This window comes from Hibiscus syriacus, unplaced genomic scaffold (genome assembly GCF_006381635.1).
Source record: "Hibiscus syriacus cultivar Baekdansim isolate YM2019G1 unplaced genomic scaffold, ASM638163v2 tig00111671_pilon, whole genome shotgun sequence".
In the NCBI taxonomy this organism is placed as follows: Eukaryota; Viridiplantae; Streptophyta; class Magnoliopsida; order Malvales; family Malvaceae; genus Hibiscus; species Hibiscus syriacus.
Window position 1 is genome coordinate 1,754,314 of NW_024063152.1, and position 20,224 is coordinate 1,774,537.

General features: G+C 34.3%; 2 pseudogenes; both read left to right on the forward strand.

Annotated features, from left to right (window-relative positions):
* Positions 1-33: 33 nt before the first annotated feature.
* LOC120167184 lies at positions 34-4,230 on the forward strand (annotated as a pseudogene).
* A 2,140-nt stretch (positions 4,231-6,370) lies between these two features.
* LOC120167347 lies at positions 6,371-16,472 on the forward strand (annotated as a pseudogene).
* Positions 16,473-20,224: the final 3,752 nt, after the last annotated feature.

Here is a 20,224-nt window from a genome sequence, read left to right on the forward strand (position 1 = left end):
GGCCATATATATATATATATATATATATTGATTTTGAACATCGGATTGAGATATCCTTTTTCTTCCTCTTACAATTCGTCATGTTGTCGTTGCCTTCGTCTTCCTCCTCTATTTCCAAACACAAATATGATGTTTTCTTGAGTTTTAGAGGTGAAGATACCCGCAGAAGTTTTACAGATCATCTCTATGATGCTCTTCAACGCAGTGGAATCGTCACTTTCAGGGATTACCCGAAGCTGGAGGCCGGCGAAGAGATTGCCCCAGAACTCTTTAAAGCCATTCAACAAGCATGGTGCTCGGTAATCGTTTTCTCCAAAACCTACGCCTTTTCAAGTTGGTGTTTGGAGGAGCTTGCTGAGATTGTTAAACAAAAATTGGAAAAGGGTCATAAAATATTTCCAATTTTCTATGATGTGGATCCGTCTAATTTGAGAAAACAAAAGGATAAAGTTGGAGAAGCATTTGCCAAACACGAAGAGACATACAAGGAACATCAACACAAGATCCAAAGATGGCGAAATGCTTTGACTGAGGTTTCTAACATCAAGGGATGGCATTTGAATAACAAGTAATTCATTATTTTCTCTCTAAGATCATCTATTTCATGGTAATATCTGTTCATTTCTTAAATGAATAAAAAAAACTAAATTTAATTTCTATTGTAGGCATGAATCTGAATTCATTGGAGATATTGTTAAAAAAGTCTCAGCAAAATTATGTCAAACGTATCCTGTTGTTCATGATAAGTTGGTCGGAATTAGTTCCCCTTTGGAGGAGTTGTATTCAAAAATCGATATTGGATAAGATGATGTCCGTATTATAGGAATATGTGGAATGGGTGGCATCGGTAAAACCACTCTTGCAAGAGTTGTTTACGACCAAATGCCATCTCATTTTGATGGAAAAAGCTTTCTTGCTGATGTTCGAGAAGTTTCAAACAAATTGGGACTTGCTTCTTTACAGAAACAACTTCTTTCTCAAATCTTGTCTGAAGGAGTATTCAATATATTCGATGTTGATCAAGGAAATGCAATCATCAGTCATAAGTTGTCTCACAAAAAGGTTCTTGTTGTTATCGATGATGTTGATAACAAAAAACACTTGGAACACTTGGTTGGAAGGCGTGCTTGGTTCGATTCAGGCAGTAGGATCATTGTAACAACAAGAGATGAACATCTGCTCCGATCTTATCGAGCCGATTATGTATATAAGCCTACAACATTGAGTCCCAATGAGGCACTTCGGCTTTTTAATTTGAAAGCTTTCGATTGTGAGACAGCTTTGGAAGATGTTTTCATTGAGCTTTCTGAACATGTTATAAGTTACGCTGGTGGTCTTCCCTTAGCTCTTGAAGTTTTGGGTTCTTTTTTGTGTGGTAGAGATGCAACTCAATGGAGAAGTGCAATTGAAAGACTTAAACGAGACTCCAACAAAGAAATTCTTGATAGACTTCGAATCAGTTTTGATGGATTGGAAGAAAGGGAAAAGAATATATATTTCTTGATATCGCATGCTTCTTCAAGGGGGAGGAGAAAGATTTTGCAACCAAAGTGTTGGATGGTTGTGAGTTTTTCCCAGATATTGGAATCGATGTTCTCGTTAAGAAATCCCTAGTGGCAGTTGATAGATTCAACAGATTGTGGATGCATGACTTGCTACAAGAAATGGGAAGAAAAATTGTTTGGGAAAAATCTATTGATGAACCTGGAAAACGTTGCAGATTGTGGGATGAAAGGGACATCCAACATGTTCTAACAAAAGAAACTGTAAGTCATTCAATAAAACTAAGTCTTCCTATGTACAAAAATATACAAAATATTTTAAATATTCGATCGAGTTGGAGGAATATATTTATTCATTATATTGCAAAACTATGTCATTTAAAATATTTTTAGTTGATTATAAATGTTAATAAGGATTTGAATAAGTATATAATTTCAGTAAATCTCTCTCATTGGAAAATGTTATAATTTGTTTAAAGTGATTTATTTACTATATTCCGATCAAAAGATTATCGTATTGTTAAACAAAGGTGTAAATTGTCAAAAGTTTTATCATGCAGTTTAAACCATTCATTCTGTCTTCTAATACTCTGCTCTTGATTACTTGTAGGCCACGGAAGTGATTGAAGCCATGATCATCGACAATCAAAGGTAGGAAAACATGGGTATTGATTTTAACGTTTTTCCATGGATTCGAAGAGTTCTTGAAATATCATATTACAATACTCTTATCCGAATATGCGTCAGATACAAGTATCAAACACGGATGATTGAAAACAAAGTAATGGAGCAACATAGCTTTTAGGTATTGGATTTGTTTTTGCATAGTTTGAACCTCATTTTTTGTTTTTCTCATGGTTATCAGGGAATCGAACAAGACACTCAATTTGAGTGTCGATGCCTTCTCGAAGATGAAAAAATTGAGATTGCTCAAAGTTCTTTGCCCGTCAAATTGTGATGGTCTCAAATATCTTTCTAATGAGCTACGACTTATAGATTGGGAAGGATGTCCTTTAAGATCTCTTCCCTCAGGCTTTCGACCGGACAACCTTGTTACACTTCTCTTACAATGCAGTCGCATTGAACAACTATGGGAGGGAACCAGAGTAAAAATTCATTCTCTAATTTTAAGATGAATGATTAAAATTTGATTATGATAGAGACAAAAATAACAAGAATGAGCTTTCTTATGTTTTCTCGTTTCTCTCTAATTTATTTTTATTTTCAACAGCCCTTGTACAAGCTGAATGTGTTAAACCTCAGAGGCTCCCCGAACCTGATCAAGACTCCGGACTTCACAATGGCCCCAGATCTTGAAGTTTTGATCCTGGAAGGTTGTACAAAAATAGTTGATGTTCATCCATCCATAGCAGAGCTTAAGAGGCTTCAAAATTTGAATTTGAGAGGCTGCAAAAGTCTTAGGAAACTTCCAACCAAAATTGGAATGGAATCTCTTCAAACATTCATTCTTTCGGGTTGCTCAAATCTTCTATGGTTTCCAGAGATTGATTGCAAAATGGAGTGTCTAAAAAATCTTGATCTTTCCGGATGTTATAGAGTTGGATTTTTGCCAGAGAGTTTGCAGCTAGCAGAGTTTTTGGAAGAGCTCGACTTGAGTGAAACGGCCATAACAAAACCACCGTCCTGCATTTTTCGACTTAAAAATCTTAAAGTTTTGTCTTTCAACGGCCGCAAGGGATCTTCATCTAAGTTTCGAAAAAATCTGCCTTCTCTCTTCAAAAAATTCCAAAGAGGAAAGACAAATTCAATGGCTCTGATGTTGCCTTCGTTGTCGGGATTGAGTTCATTGACAGAGCTGAATCTAAGGGACTGCAATCTTTGTGAAGGAGATATTCCTATTGATATTTCTTGTCTATTCTCTTTGAAAACACTCGATCTCAGTGGTAACAATTTCATCAGCCTACCTGATTCTCTTACTCGACTTTCCAAGCTTAAAGGTCTTGCATTGATGAATTGCCGGGGGCTGAAATCGTTGCCTGAGCTTCCAACAAGTGTAGAATATGTGAGCATAGATGATTGTGCTTCTCTGGAACTAATTGCTAATCCAAGAGAAAGGATCGATGTTATTATACCTGGAAGTGAAATCCCAGAATGGTTCAGCCATCAAAGAGTCGACTCTTCAATAAAGATGCCACTGCCTCTCAATATTCGGAATGATAGTCAATGGATGGGAGTTGCTTTCTGCTTCATTTTTGCCGGTGGTGATTCTTCGGGGAAAGAATTGATCAAATGTAAAGCTGTTATCCATTGTGGAGAACCTCGACGTCTTGATGGCTTTTCCACTCTTTTAGGGAAAAGATATAATCAGCCCGTAAAAAATGACCACCTTTTTCTTGGTTACTGGGGGCGTGAGTTGTTATATCCATATTACTTGGAGAATGAATGTGGTGAAAGTGAAACCGAGAATACATCAACACCGGATTGCTCAAATCAGGAATGCGATGAACTTCAATTGTCATTCATATATGATGCTTTTGGAAAAGGTGTTGGGGTGAAGAAATGTGGGGTTGGGATAGTGTATGAGAAAGATTTGGAAGATGTCCAACTTACATCAGAGCAACACATCAATCAAAGTAGGCCACAAATTGAATGAAGACTCCACTGTTGATGGACACAGAGACAGACATGTTGAGAACCATTAGGTACATGGGAAGAAACGTTTGTTGATTATGCTGACTTTCTAATCACCACTCTCGTCTTACTAATTCTTTGCGTAAATTGTCTATTTGGTATCTCATCTATTTTTCTATTTTTGTTTTGATCGTCCAACTACTGTATTTTGATATATATTTTTTTATATGAAAATTTGGTCGTTGACTTGATAAAAATAGTAATATGACATAATGTAATAACAATTTTAGTCTTTAACACTTACGTATTCTATTAAACTAAACCTAATTTGGAATAAACATACTATTTAAATCATCATTTACCATATAAACATAATACATCAATAAAGAAGAGGGAAAAGAAAGCAAAAAAAAAAAAAAGAAGCTTCTTTAGCCCATCATTCACCAAAGCTAGGTGTGCGATGTGAGTCAGTCCGGATTAGTCAAGGCAGAACCTTGTAACCAGGAGGATAATAAACAAATAGAGAATTTTAGAATACCTAAACTACTTTGGTAAATGTAATATTTTAAAAAATAATAATTTCTAATTAGAGAGAAGGAGAAGAGAATTTATTGATAACTTAAATATTGACAGTAAATACCAATTGATAACTTTTAACCACTTACTCTGTAATAGTTAATATGGAAGTGAAGCTCTAAAGAATCAACACTGTAGGTTTAGATAAATTTTTGTATAAGTTGCTAAAGATGTCACTTGAAAACTTATATTAAGATCTGCTTCATTCCCCCCCCCTCCTTGTATTGTTATATATTTCGCAGACTTAAAAGAACTTCAAGAAATGCAAATATTCAAGGTATTGAATTTAGGGTTTTAAGTGAGAGGTAGGATATAGATGATACAATTAAGCAATTTCGATGATTAAATTAATGCGAAAATATGATAGAGACGAAAATGATAAATTGGATATATTACAGGGACAAAAATGTAAAGTGTCCGTCTGTTATATTTTTAAGTGTCTAATATTTTCGACGTTATATTTTTAGGCCTTGAGCTATAACGGCCGTTAAAATTATCGTTATTCGATACATGTCAAACATATAAAATATTATTTTTTTAAAAAAAACACTTAAAATTAAATTTTATTTAAAAACCCAATATTTCTTGAAATTATAATAAAACCCAAAATTCCAAAAACCCTAATTTCAATCCCTTAGCACCACCGACCGCTACCAACGTCATCAATCGACCGCATACCCAACATTAATGTACCGAACAACCACCCAATGACCAAAACCCCTTATTTTTGCGACCGGTCGAACACCCAATGGTCGTGTAAATACAAGATTTCGCGATCGGGTGAAAAGGAGTTCTTCACGCTGCAATCGTCGATTGATCGATACAATTAGAGGTTGGAGAAAAGGTTTTGACCGTTGAATGTTCGGCCGGTCTCACATTGTTGAAATTTCAGCCGGTTAGCGGCGGTGACAAAGGGATTGAAATTAGGCTTTTAAGGAAGTTTGAGGTTTTTTTAATAATTTCAGGAAAATAGGATTTTTAAAAAAATAAAGTTTTAAAGTTTTTTTAAAATATATATTTTTTAAAATACTATAAAATCGACACGTGTCACTTACCAGTCAAATTTAATGGTTGTTACAGTCTAATCCTAATTATTCATATGTTCCAAACTCATCGTTTTTGTTAAATAATTGACGACAATTTGAGTTGGATGTTAACTTGTTGGTTGAGATATGATAATTGTTTGAGATTTTGGGTTCATATTTTATTATATCACATTCAATATGTTAACGCCTAGCTCAGAATAACGTCATTTTTTTAACAAAATATGATGAATTTGGAATATATGAATAATTAGAGGATCATTTTGTAACTTTTAATAGTCAAGGGACTCAGTAAAATAATGCATTATAGTCAAGGGACCATTTTATAACTTTTAATAGGTAGGAAACTAAACAAAACAACACCCTATAACCGTACTCAATCCAACATTTTATTAGTATAACCGAGTCATCTTACATTTTATTAGTATAACCGGGATCATGTTATAGAGTTGGAGTTTTGCCAGAGAGTTTGCAGCTAGCAGAGTTTTTGGAAGAGCTCGACTTGAGTGAAACGACCGTAAAAAAAACCACCATCCTATATTTTTCGACTTAAAAATCTTAAAGTTTTGTCTTTCAAAGGCCGCAAGGGATCTTCATCTAAATTTCAACAAAATTTTCCCTCTCTTCAAAAAATTCCAAAGAGGAAAGACAAATTCAATGGCTCTGATGTTGCCTTCGTTGTCGGGTTTGAGTTCATTGACAGAGCTGAATCTAAGGGATTGCAATCTTTGTGAAGGAGATATTCTTAATGATATTTCTTGTCTATCCTCTTTGAAAAGACTATCTCAGCAGTAACAATTTCATCAGCCTACCTGATTCTCTTACTCGACTTCCAAGCTTGAATATCTTGAATTGATGAATTGCCCGAGGCTGAAATTGTTGCCTGAGCTTCCAACAAGTACAATAACAGTGAGCATAGATGACTGTGCTTCTCTGGAACTAATTGCTAATCAATCAAAAGTATGCAATTCAAGGGATGGGGTGCATATTTTAGGTACCAACTGCTACAGATTGGCTGAGAACATCAATGGATTACATTGCTGAAAAAACATCTCAAGGTTGTTCAATCTCTCTTTTTTTCTCAACAAAATCTCGTACTTAAGAATTTGTGTTTTTGGTTACCAGCGAAGGGTGTTTCATTTTGCAGGTATTTGAAAATTCAAGAAAGTCGTTCGTTGTTATTATATGATGTGATTCCAATCAGCACTAACTTTTTTCTTGATCATATTAAAACATATAAGTTCACCAAGGATGATTCAAAGGGAGTTTTACCTTACTTCATACTATACCTGCTCATTTATGCACTATATTTTATCATATGTTTGTATTTACCTCTTAGGATATGCTTATCATATGATATCATTCATTGCATGAATTTGCATGAGTTTTATTAGTTGCATGACATTCATTGCATTTAATAAGTATGTTGTTCATTAAAGCATGCATTGCATTTAAGCATGTATTTCATTTATGCATCTAGTTGTTTAATAAACTAATTCATTCATGCATTTTGTTCATTGAATAAAGTTAGTTCATTGAATAATGTTATTTCATTAATCAAATTAACTCTTAATTATCCCATGTATATTAACATGTTATGATTGAATAAAGTTTATCTTTATGTTTAGGTGCAATAGGGAAGCTGAACAGTCTCAACAGATGCAAGATTATCAGTCAGAATGTCTTCCAATTCTGGATTTGATACAGACGTGTTTGGGTCCAACAATCAATTGGACATTATTCCTCTATCCCTTAGCTTTCCAATGCCTTTTGAATCACCTCAATCCGATATCAGGAGCTTGAGATATGATCGATTTACTGAAGATAGTGCAGGTTGGAATTTTCATTACGGGAATTTCATGCATGGATTATTTGGATGAGTTTGATCCAAGGAAGATTCCTTTCATCTTCTACCAAGAGACAAGCAATTGAAGACTATCTTAATGCTTCTATTCAAAGCAATTCAAGGATGAATTCTTTTCATCTTTTCAAGGCTGTTCATATTCTTGGAGACACAATGCATTCAATCATTCATAATTCACCTATTCGAGTCTTACTTATCATTCTTTGAAGGCTATTCACATGTTACCAAGGAACAAGCAATGAAGGCTGATTTTATTTCATTTAATCATAAAATTAAGTGATAAAATCAGCAAGGAATTTGAAGGGACAAGCTAATTTAGACATGTAGGATGTCCACATTCATCCTATGACTTCATTTAACCTCTTTTCTTCCATTTGCAAGCAAAACAAGGCAGCCCAAGAGTCACCCCTCCTTCTTGGACGAAATTAAGGCCATATTCAGCTTCAAATTATCTAGATTCATCCCCAAAATGATCTAGAATATTCATCCAACTTTGAACATAAAAAGACAAAGCATTCAAGTGCAATTTATTGCTAAATTGATGAGATTGTTATCATCTTTTGAGTCTTTTCATATGCTTCTTAGAAATACTATAAATAGGCACATTTGGGATCATTTGTAGACACAGAATTTGATTTATGAAAATAATTTGAAAGATTGCTTTCATTTTAGTTCTTGGATTATAACTCTATCGGTTTCTTGTCGGTCTTGAAGCCTTCATCCATTTCATTTTGTTATAGCGTTGGTTCCTAGCTCTACTATAGCTAGTGGGTTGCGTTTCACCCTCTATCACTTCGATTTCATATTTATTATATTGTTGGTTCCTAACTCATATATAATTAGAGGGTCACAATCCATCTTTTGAATTACTTCATTTTCCACGCCAACCACAAACATCCTTCACCATTTTCGTTACATCTATTCAACCACTATCACCACCACACTTCTTTTATTTACAATCCACTCCAACTTAATTCTATCATTTCCATTACTTTCATACACATATTCATATATACATATTTTCCTTCTTATAACGTTGTTTATGCATTTTCAGTCTTCAATCAAAGCACTGTGAAGTTCTTACTAGAATCACGATCGGGCAACATCGTATATGACTTGGAACACATAACCAAGATCATATCATTATACCTGGAAGTGAAATCCCGGAATGGTTCAGCCATCAAAGAGTCGACTCTTCAATAAAGATCTTACTAGAATCACGATCGGGCAACATCGTATATAACTCGGAACACATAACCGAGATCATATCATTATAACGTTGGGATTGTTTTAGGGAAAGGATATAATCAGCCCATAAAAAATGACCACCTTTTTCTTCGTTACTTGGGGCGTGATGTGTTATATCCATATTACTTGGAGAATGAATGTGGTGAAAGTGAAACCGAGAATACATCAACACCGGATTGCTTAAATCAGGAATGCGATGAACTTGAATTGTCATTCATATATAAGGCTTATGGCAAAGGTGTTGGGGTGAAGAAATGTGGAGTTGGGATAGTGTATGAGAAAGATTTGGAAGATCTCCAACTTACAACAGAGCAACACATTATCAAAGAAGGGCACAAATTGAATGAAGACTCCACTGTTGAGGGACATAGAGACAGACATGTTGAGGGACATAGAGACAGACATGTTGAGGGACATAGAGACAGACATGTTGAGAACCATTAGGTACATGGGAAGAAACGTTTGTTGATTATGCTGACTTTCTAATCACCACTAATTCTTTGCGTCAATTTCTATTTGGTACCTCATCTATTTTTCTACTTTTGTTTTGATGGTCCAACTACTGTATTTTGATATATATTTTTTTATAAAAATTTGGTCGTTAACTTAATAAAAATAGTAATATGACATAATGTAATAACAATTTTAGTCTTTAACACATATATTCTATTAAACTAAACCTAATTTGGAATAAACATACTATTTAAATCATCATTTACCATATAAACAAAATACGACAATAAATAAGAGGGAAAAAAGCTTCTTTAGTCCGTCAGTCACCAAAGCTAGGTGTGCGATGTAGGTCAATTCTAATTAGTCAAGGCGAAACCTTGTAACGGGAAGGATAACCAAAAAAACAATAGAGAATTTTAGAATACCTAAACTACTTTGGCAAATGTAATATTTAAAAAATAATAATTTCTAATTAGAGAGATGGAGAAGAGAAATTATTGATAACTTAAATATTGATGGCAAATACCAATTGATAACTTTTAACCACTTACTCTAGAAATTATTGGCGGTAAATATAATAGTCTGAATTATTTTATTATTATTTCTATATTGATGGTAAATACCAATTGATTACTTTTAACCACTTTCAATTTTTTAATTTACCCGCTGAATTTTCAAATTACTCCGATTTTGATCACTCTGAATTATTTTATTATTATTTCTATATGATGTGACATTTATTATTATTATTTAATTTAAAATAATTGAAATATATAAAATAAAAACAGAAGGTGGTCGGACACCACTGTCGATCGCCGTAGATGGTGGTCGTTCGGTCTCAAATTTCATGGGTCTTGTTCGTCTTGACACCTTGATTCCAAATATGCCCTCCATTTTGCCGGGACTTACTCTGTAATCCGTGAATTAGAGATCAAAAATGAGGAAGCCGAAATGTTTCAGACGACATTCATGAGTTTTGGGACATTTTTTGGTGAAACAATAACCAAATTCGAACTCAGGGATTGCCAGAACTTGCTCTATAATATAATTACTTTAGTACTTGGTTTTTGTTTAGTGGCCTGGAAAGTGGCAACTTCAAAGAAAATTGATTTATAATATTATTATATATAATTTGTAATAATAATTAGGCTTAATGTAAAAATAAGTGATTAAAATATTTTTTGTTAAAACATGTGTTTTTTTGTTATACTTTTAAGTGTTTAATATTTTCAACGTTATATTTTTAGGTATTGGGATATAACGGCCGTTAAAATTATCGTTATCTAATACATGTCAAACATATAAAATTTTATTTTTTTCAAACGAACACTTAAAATTAAATTTTATTTAAAAACCCAATATTTCTTGAAATTATAAAAAACCCCAAAATTCTTAAAAAAATCCTAATTTCAATCCCTTAGCACTGTCAACCGCTATCAACGTCGTCAATCGACTGAATACCCAACAAAAACCCCTTATTTTTGCAACCAGCCGAACACCCAATGACCGTGTAAATACAAGATTTTGTGATCGTCTGAAAGGGGTTCTTCACGATGCAATCATCGATTGGTCGCTACAATTAGAGGTTGAAGAAAAGGTTTCGACCTTTGGGTGTTCGACCGATCTCACATCGTTGAAATTTCGGCTGGTTGGCGGCCGTGACAAATGGATTGAAATTAGATTTTTAAGGAAGTTTGAATTTTTTTTAATTTCAGGAAAAAAGTTTTTTTAAATAATTTTTTAAAAATATTTTTTTAAAATGCTATAAAATTGATACGTGTCACATAACAATCAAATTTAACGGCTGTTACAGTCTAGTCCTGATTATTTATATGTTCCAAACTCATCGTTTTTGTTAAAAAAATTGACTACAATTTGAGTTGGATGTTAACTTGTTGATTGAGATATGATAATTGTTTGAGATTTTAAGATCATATTTATTATACAGTCTATATGTTAACGTCTAGCTCAGAATGACGTCAATTTTTTTTAACAAAATATGATGAATTTAGAATATATGAATAATTAGATGATCATTTTGTAACTTTTAATAATAGAGACTCGGTAAAGTAATGCATTATAGTCGATGGACCATTTTATAACTTTTAATAGGCATAAAACTTAACAAAATAACACTCTATAACAGGGATTATTTGTGTACTTAATCCAATATTTTATTAGTATAACCGAGTCATCTTACATTTTTTTAAATAACATGTTTGAAACATATAAATAATAGAATGATCATTCTCGAACTTTCATTAATTCAACAAAGTCGTCATCTTTCCTGTTTTTAGATCGAAATTTGAAGAACCCATCAATGTTTTTGTCCAAAAGTAATCTCTACCCAACTCCTGTAATATCCACCAGCTCAAATCCCCGAGTTTTCAGAGCTTTGGGAGGACCAAAAAAATGGTGCTTCGGGACATAAGGGATTGTTAGAAGAAGAAAAGGAAGATATGGGAACTGATCAGAATTTGATTTTGGTGAAAAGGGGTATTTTGGTGGCATTGGTTTGTGGTGTATTGGTCTTTGGGTTCAAAAGAGTTTTTTCTGTAGAGGGAGTGGTTAATGCTGGTTATGGAGTGATTGGGCAGTGTATATTGTTGTTGAGGAATGCTTGGCCTAAGGCATCTATGATTCTCAAAGTGTTTAAGGAACAAGGCGTGGTCTTAACTGCGCTTTTTGAGTTTGTCTGCCTTCTTCTCAATGGCGGAGACTGCTATAACTACATTGTGGCCTTGGAAGGTATTTGATATCTTTCAACCATGGCTTCATAGCGTTTGTATTCATACTTGCAAATTTGTTGTTATTCAATTATGGATATCAGCATGCTTAGGATATGGATTGTTGTAAGTTGGAAAGAATTTAGATGATTTGGTTAGTTTATAAATTCTGTCTGTCCTATGTTATACTGTCTGGTATCATCTTCTAAATATATAAAAAATTTAGAAAAAAAAATAACTTCGAAATAAATGAGCATAACCGAGTTAAACACATACCCGTCCCAACACTCCCTTGTCCGGTTGTCTGTCGATTTTCCTTCAGATGCCTGTTCCGCAGATTCTTTGATGACTTGAGATATTTGGCTCACGTTAATATAAGATTAAATTTTGATTTGTGATGTGAACATTCTATATGAAATCCATGTTTTATAGTAGTCTATCATTATTGAATTTGAATGATATCCGTCTCTTCTAGGTATGAGCTCAATCATAATTACTTATAAGTGGAACCAAGTTATTAATGTTGAGCACACAGGGAGAAAGATAGATCGAAGCACATTAGAGTGAAAAGAGAGAAAAAAGATGGGTGAAAGAAGGAAAACAAAGAGAGAAAATGATAGAGAAACACAAGCAACTTTTAGAATAAGCCAGAGAACAACAACATAAAGTATGTCATTTCAACTATGAAACCTAAGTCAACAACAGTTAGTGGTCAAACCCTTGAGAATTTTTCGTCCAGAAAAACCTTTTGAAGTATGAATTGTACTTTGATTTTTAGTTACAGAGGATTCCAGTCTCTGCTGTTGCAGACGATTGAAGTTTCTGCTGCAAGTTTCCTCCATTGTATATGTGATCAAACCCTTAAGAATTTTGTCGTTCATTGATCACCTTAAGTTAACTTGTGTCAGGTACGTGAACTGGCTGAAAAAGACTCTGAAGATGGTGTTTTTAAAATGCTTTCCAGTGATGTAACACGCTTTCTCACAACCATTCTTATTGGCACCACGTACTCTTCTTTTATTACCTTCACCTTGACCAGTTCCATTTTCCTTTTGCAGCTTTAGCTTGAAATTATTTCTTATAGTGGATTTAATTTCTCTACTCAGGGTTGTCAACATTGGAGCAACTGCTTTAGTGACAGATGCAGCAACAGCAATGTTTGGGGAAGCTGGTGTTAGCACAGAAACTGGAGTAATGACCGTATGTATCAATAACTTGTTTTTAGATTTGGTTTTGGGGTTGTATTTGTGGTATGCATGCCCTCGTTTTGTCTTTCGTGTATCTTGATTTTATTAGAAGTCATTAAGATGAGTTGTGGTCGGACTCAGTCAGCACATGAATATAGAACATATCTACTCGTGCAATAAATATGAAAGCCACTTTTCTTTTATGGTGGTAGGTTGACATTTTGCTTCTCACTAAGATTACTCCAAAAAGTATGGCTGTTCACAATCCCACTGAAGTAGCCAGATTTGTGGTAAGCCCCCCCCCCCCCGGGCCCCTTTCTTCTTTCAAAAATAATATAAAATCATTCGGGTATTGAAATTCATCACTATCCAGATGAGTGTCAAAATAAAATTGGCCAACTGTGGTTAAAATATTTCTAGGTCAGGCCAGTGGCATAGCTCTCTGTAATACTATATCCAGTTGGACGAGTTGTGACATATCTATCAATGGGAATGCACAAAATTCTTGGTCTAAAAGGAAAGAGGTGAAGAAAAATAGTTACCTGGATTTAACCTATCCACATCATTTATGTCACCATTCATTATCAGCGTCTTTTGCAATGGTCTGTCAAAATTTCAACGTATGTCATCATTTATGTTATACGCCTTCTAAATGCCTTATTCTTTTTCTCTTTATTTTAGCGAACCTTATGTTACCGAAGATGAATTGAAGTTAATGTTACGAGGGGCAGAGTTGAGTGGAGAAATAGAGGAGGAGCAGGTAACCATATATGTCATGTATATTATAAATACACACGAATAATTTTGATTGAGCACTTGATTAACACAAAATTTTATCTGCAATGGATATTTTTCTATTATCTCATATTTTGTAGCAGTAGACCAGTGGTTCTTCAGCGACTCCAAAATGAATAGCTCCACCTTAGCTATCCGGTACAATGCCTACGTACGGGCATGCTGTGATTATTGCTCTCTATTTTGCATAAATCTAAACGAATCATCCATTGGTTCCTCTTTCTTTGTTTGGTTCTGGTGCTCTTACCATTGGAATCCCTTGCAGGATATGACTGAAAATGTATTAGAGATAAAAGATACCCATGTTCGAGAGGTGATGACACCTCTTGTTGATGTAGTCGCAATCGATGCAAGCTCAACTCTTGTTGAGTTCCACAATTTGTGGGTGATTCATCAATATTCAAGGTAGATAAGCTTAGCAGTTAGTAATTCATCTTTTAGCTGTTTTTCCTTACAAAACAAGCTAAGAGATTTGTCGAACTCATTTTCTCAGGGTGCCTGCTTTTGAGCAGCGGATTGACAATATAGTAGGTATCGCATATGCTTTGGACCTACTAGATTATGTTCCAAAGGTGAGACGATTTCTGCTCATAATTTTTTTTTCTTTATTTCATTGGTAAGTCTTTGCTTATTGATGCATGCAACAATATCATAGTGTGCAGAATTATGATCTGTTTGATTTTGAAGGGTGAACTGCTAGAAAGTACTACTGTGGGAGACATGGCTCATAAACCTGCATACTTTGTGCCCGGTAATTCTGTTGGTTTCATACTTTGCAACATGTGCCTATAGATTATATTATGAGAAGCCATTACACGAAGTATTCTCAATTTGTTTTGCTGATTCAATGTCAGTTTGGAATCTCCTTAGAGAGTTTTGAATCAGGAAGGTTCACATTGTTGTTGTTCTTAATGAATATGGTGAAACAGTTGGGGTGTGCGGTCTACCTAATCTGTTCAGAGTTTTTGCTAAAGACGCAGTTTTCATGTTTTATGTGGCATTATTTGATTTGTATGGCATAACTTAACCGGATTGCTAACGACATTAATATGAGATTGAACATGGAAAAGTTTCTGCAGTTTGAAAAGTTGAATGAGCTGCCAAAAATTCCTTTGCTAAAGACTACTTAGCAGGCAACGATTAGTAGTGCATTTCTTCTTGTCTCTCCTTTTTTATTTATTAGTTTTATTTTTATGAACAGATAGTCACCTTGGAAGATGTGGTTGAGGAGATTGTCGGTGAAATTTTCGATGAAAATTATTCAAAAGTAAGGCTTGCGACGCCTTTGACGACTTCATTATTAACTTAGTTCCTTTGCTAGAAACTTTATACTCCTAATTATTTAGATTGATTCAAGATGCTGCTTTTCATTATTCCGCAATTAGTGAAACTTGCTTAAGAAATCCAACATCAGTCAAGACGATTGTTACACCTCAAAATCTCTGCTCAATGATTAATATAGCTCGGTTCTTATGTTTTCGTTTCCTGCTATAACAGGAGGAGATCCAGAAGAAAACCGGCTATATCGTAATGCGAGCAGAGGGTATCTTTGATGTTGACGCTAATACATCTATTGACCAACTTTCCGAAGATCTAAACATCAAAATTCCAGAGGTATATTACTTTAATAACTCATTATTATTGATATAATCCTCGTGCATAAATTTCATTTTATTTGTTAGCTTCTTCTAGTTTAGTAAATATAGAAATGTATACGAATATGCATTCAGATGTAAAGTGTCAACATATTTTGTTTGATAGGAACATCAATATGAGACCGTATCGGGTTTTGTATGCGAGGCATTTGGATATATACCAAGGACGGGTGAGAGTGTCAAAGTAGTGCTTGAAAGGGGCAATGAAGAAGATGATGATGAGAATTCCGAAGCTGCATCTGATCGCCAAGATCTGAAGGAAAGGCATCAAATATATAAACTTGAGGTACGGTTCAAACCTTTTCTAGATATTGCATTCACACTGAACAATGTAATATTTTGAGTGTTGAAAATATCAGTCATTTGCGTAATAATTTTGTGCATATTGTCTTGGATGCAGATATTAGCGGGAAATGCCCGAAATGTTAGTGCTGTTCGATTCGAACAGATAAACAACGAGGAAGAACTATTAGATCCCACAGCACTAACTCCGATGGTTCCGAAAATCGTGAAGAAGAAACAGAGCAGTGATGAAGACTCGAATAACGGTGATCGGGATGAAGATACATTTGAAAAAGAGCAACAGGATGACATCTGGGATGATCATTATGTAATTGCAGATCATAAAGAGGATAATGAGAGCCCCAATGGTCAGTAATTGTATTACACTAATTGTTCTTTTTTTCTCATTTGTCATTTCCCCTTTCTAATTTCTTAGAGCTTCTTAAGAAGATGTAAAGATTTGTAAAACGGGAGGATCGAAACAACAATATAAATAGACCAACATTGTACAAATTTTAACAGAATGAAGTGTCAATGGTGCCTGGGGATGATGGCCTATTTACTTGATGAAGCTTCTGGATTGATAGTCATCCTTCTCGTAGAACCAAATGTCCAATCATCGGAAATGGTGTGAATCCTACCGAATTTGTTCGGTGTACTTTGAAATGAAGGATGGTCAACTACCTGAGATATAATCTCATGCTGCAGTGGATCTTCAAGGAAATTGGTAAGAGCCTCCGCAGCATTATCCCTCAGCTCCGCCGGATGTCATGTAACAATTCCGAGCAGACAGGGACATCCCCTGATTCGTTTAGTGCTTCGTGATCTTCCTGATTAAAGATCAGCGGAGCAATAGTTCGGACACTGTTTCTCTTACTTCATTGCTCTGAGAGTCCAAAAGCTTGACCAGAAGGGGGATTGCATGGTTGCACCCGAGATTTGGACGACAGACACCGAGTGCTAGTAACCCAATAGATTACAGAAAATATTAGCAGCTGCAGCTTTTGATTCACTTTGCCTTTCCCAAGGATTCTCACCAAGTTCTCAGCTATTGAAACTGCATTTGCCTCTGCAACAGCTAATACACTGAAAACATCCTCTGCCATCTCATGACCGAGTGGTTTGGGTCCTTGAGTAAGCTCGGCACCAAAGGAATTGCCCGCCATGAGTTTTGCAGCAGCGTCTTTGACTTGAAGCTCTCCATAAGAACATCTATAACACTCAAGTCCACAAGCATACGGCATTCACACCGTGTAACCCGATTGCTTGGCAAGCTCGTTCCCTAGATGACATGTGACTACAATTAGTTGCCTCAAAGAGAAATCAAACCATAACAACGTCGGCCAATGAATTTCAGAAACTAGCATCAGACCGTGGCGATGACCTTCGTATCGAATGCAAAGCACCGGATTGGCCTATCACTGTGGTCAACCTACCATCTTCTTAATGAGCAGCACATTTTAAGCAAAGAATAACCGGTCATTGAAGACGAGGGCTCGAATTATTAGAACTATCATCAGAAATAAGATTACTAAGAATTTGTATGGTTTGGCTCAATCTAGGGCTTGATTTGATAGCTTAGTCAATTAAGCGCTCGAATTTATAAAACCGTCTAACTAGAAAAAATTTAAATAAAGTTTGAGTTATAAAATACAACTCATCAATTCGATTAACTCAAAATTTCAATTCAACTCGATTTGATCAAATACTCAACAATGTTAAATGTTTAACAGCATTCAAATTATAACCTCGTGTTATTACATTAGTAACAATGTTAATGCAATTAAGATAATTTATTTTTTAAAAAGAAGTTAATTATATGCAAAACTAAACATCGAATGTAAAACTAAACTCACTTTTCTATGCTCGGTGTCTCAAATTCCAGTGCAACGGATTTTCTCTCTCACATTTCTTAGCGTACAAACAATGAACTAAGTCCAAATTACAATTCTATCCTATCAGCTACGCTCACTTGTTGGTGTTCATGATTTCAAATTTGAGTGCAACAGTAATACGACAGGCTCATATGAACCGCAGTATTAAATTGCTACAGAAACTCAGTGTAACGATCGCAGCTTAACGTTTTTCAATATTAACGCAACACCGCGAATCGCAATTTAGGACTATGATATGAACTAAACAGAAATGGCAGAAGTTCAACAATTTTTTTCTCACATTTCTTAGCAAACAAACAAAGAATTATACAAACACACCTCTAAAAACTCAACCCCGTCAAGCCCAAATGGCAAAGACTGTCTTTTTTCTTTTTCAATTCCCACTATATCTGAGCAATCAAATGCTTAAAAATAAATTCCAAAGTTCTATAAAGAAAAGGGAGAAACATAGCAAACCTCGAGTATCTCTTGCAAATCTTCAGGGGCAGCAAAAGTCTTTGTGGTGAACTGTGAAAGTTTGAGGGATTGAGTGGGGAGCTTCAAGGGGTTGAAAGAAAAGCGGTGAAGAAGTAGAAAGAAAAGTGAGCCTTGGTTTGGGTGAAGAAGGGTTTGGGATTGTTGAAGAAGGAAACAGAATTGCAGAGATCGATGACACCGCCATTGCAGATTTCAAGCTTTGGATGGGGAAGAAAAGAAGTAAGAGATATGAAGGTAAGAGCAGCTGAGCGTAGTTCAATTCACAAGTTCACCATTGTTATCCAAGAAAATTTTTTCTTTTTATTTTGGATAAACTACACATTTAGTACCTGCACTATTACTTTTCTTCTGGTTTGGTACCTACTTTTTACCTTTTTAAAAAAAATCAAACCTAACATTTAATTTAGGTTTTAATTTAGTACTTCACCGTTAAAAATTTAACAATGATGTTAACGTGTTATCGTAAGCATCATAAGATAATACCACGTCATTATTAAAAAAATAAAAAAATTATCACGTCAATAATTTTGTTAATTTTACCATCTTTCTTTTTTTTTTTTATCCTTTTTGCACGTGCGTAATGTGATATATCACATGTAATATTTTAAAAGTGACGATATTATATATTTTACATGTCAAAAAATATGTAGTACATACTATATATCGAAAATGAGGATGTGAATATATCACATATCGAAAAATATGTAGTACATATTAATGGGGGAAAAATAAAAAGGTTTAAAAGTTAAAATAATTTTATATTATAATTTATAATTAAAGTAGTCCAAATTGCCGACTTTACGCTCGACTCGAGGCTTAGTCAACAGCGAACAGAAGAAGGCACAGCAAGCAGTTGTAGTCGGAGCTTCTTGTATTCTTCCGGGAAAACAACTCCATTTCATTTTCGATCCAATTTCCACCCCTAAAGTAATCGTGTTTAATTTACTAAATAGCTTAATAACATTCTATTAATTCTTTTTCTTAAATCATTAATTTTATCCAAAATAAAAAAAAATATTTTAAATTATTGAGTATCTTTTTAAAAATAAATCCGTTATAAAAGAAATGTCAATATTGAAAAAATAGATTAATTTATGTATTAATATGGTGATACGTTAAAGTATTAATGTGTAAAAAAACACATTTGAATATCATCAAATTTTTTAAATATCATAAAAAATTTTAAAATAATATTTAGGGTAAAGTATAGTAATGGTCACTGAACATTTCTGAAGCTTGCATTTAGGTCCCCCAACTTTTAAAACTTACAATACAGTCCCCCAACATTTATTCTATTTGCAATATGGTCCCCCAACTTAAACCACGGTTGGAAAATTAGGGTAAATTATATAAACGGTCATTGAATTTTTCAGACACTTGAATTTAGGTCTCCCAACTTTTAAAACTTGCAAAACAGTCCTCAATTTCATTATAAACCCCAATTTCCAAAGTAATTCAATTTCATTCTAAACCATTGATTCTACTAAATCATAAATGATCACTGTATGAGCAAATTCAGGTGAATCATAAATGATCGCACTGTAAAGCACTGAAGGGTTAGGTGCTCAAATCTGATAAAAAAATAGCATGCAAGAACATAGTGGTACTTAAATCATAATGCTCCAAATGAGTGTTCCGAATTTCATATAGTCAAAAGTTGAAGAAATGAGCAGAGTTTATGGGAAGTTGAAATACCGAATAGAGTGCTTCCATTTTGCTATTCGTGATGTTTAATCAATGCATATTGTTATTCAAAATTGATATAAACAGTTAAATAAACCTCAAATTTATATTGAAATAAATATTGTCAAATAGTAAATTCATGTTCAAAATTTAAAAACACCTTAATTTCATTCTAAAACCTAAATTCCAAAATAATTCAATTACATTCTAAACCTTAAATTGAAGTATTTTAGAATTTGAGGTTTA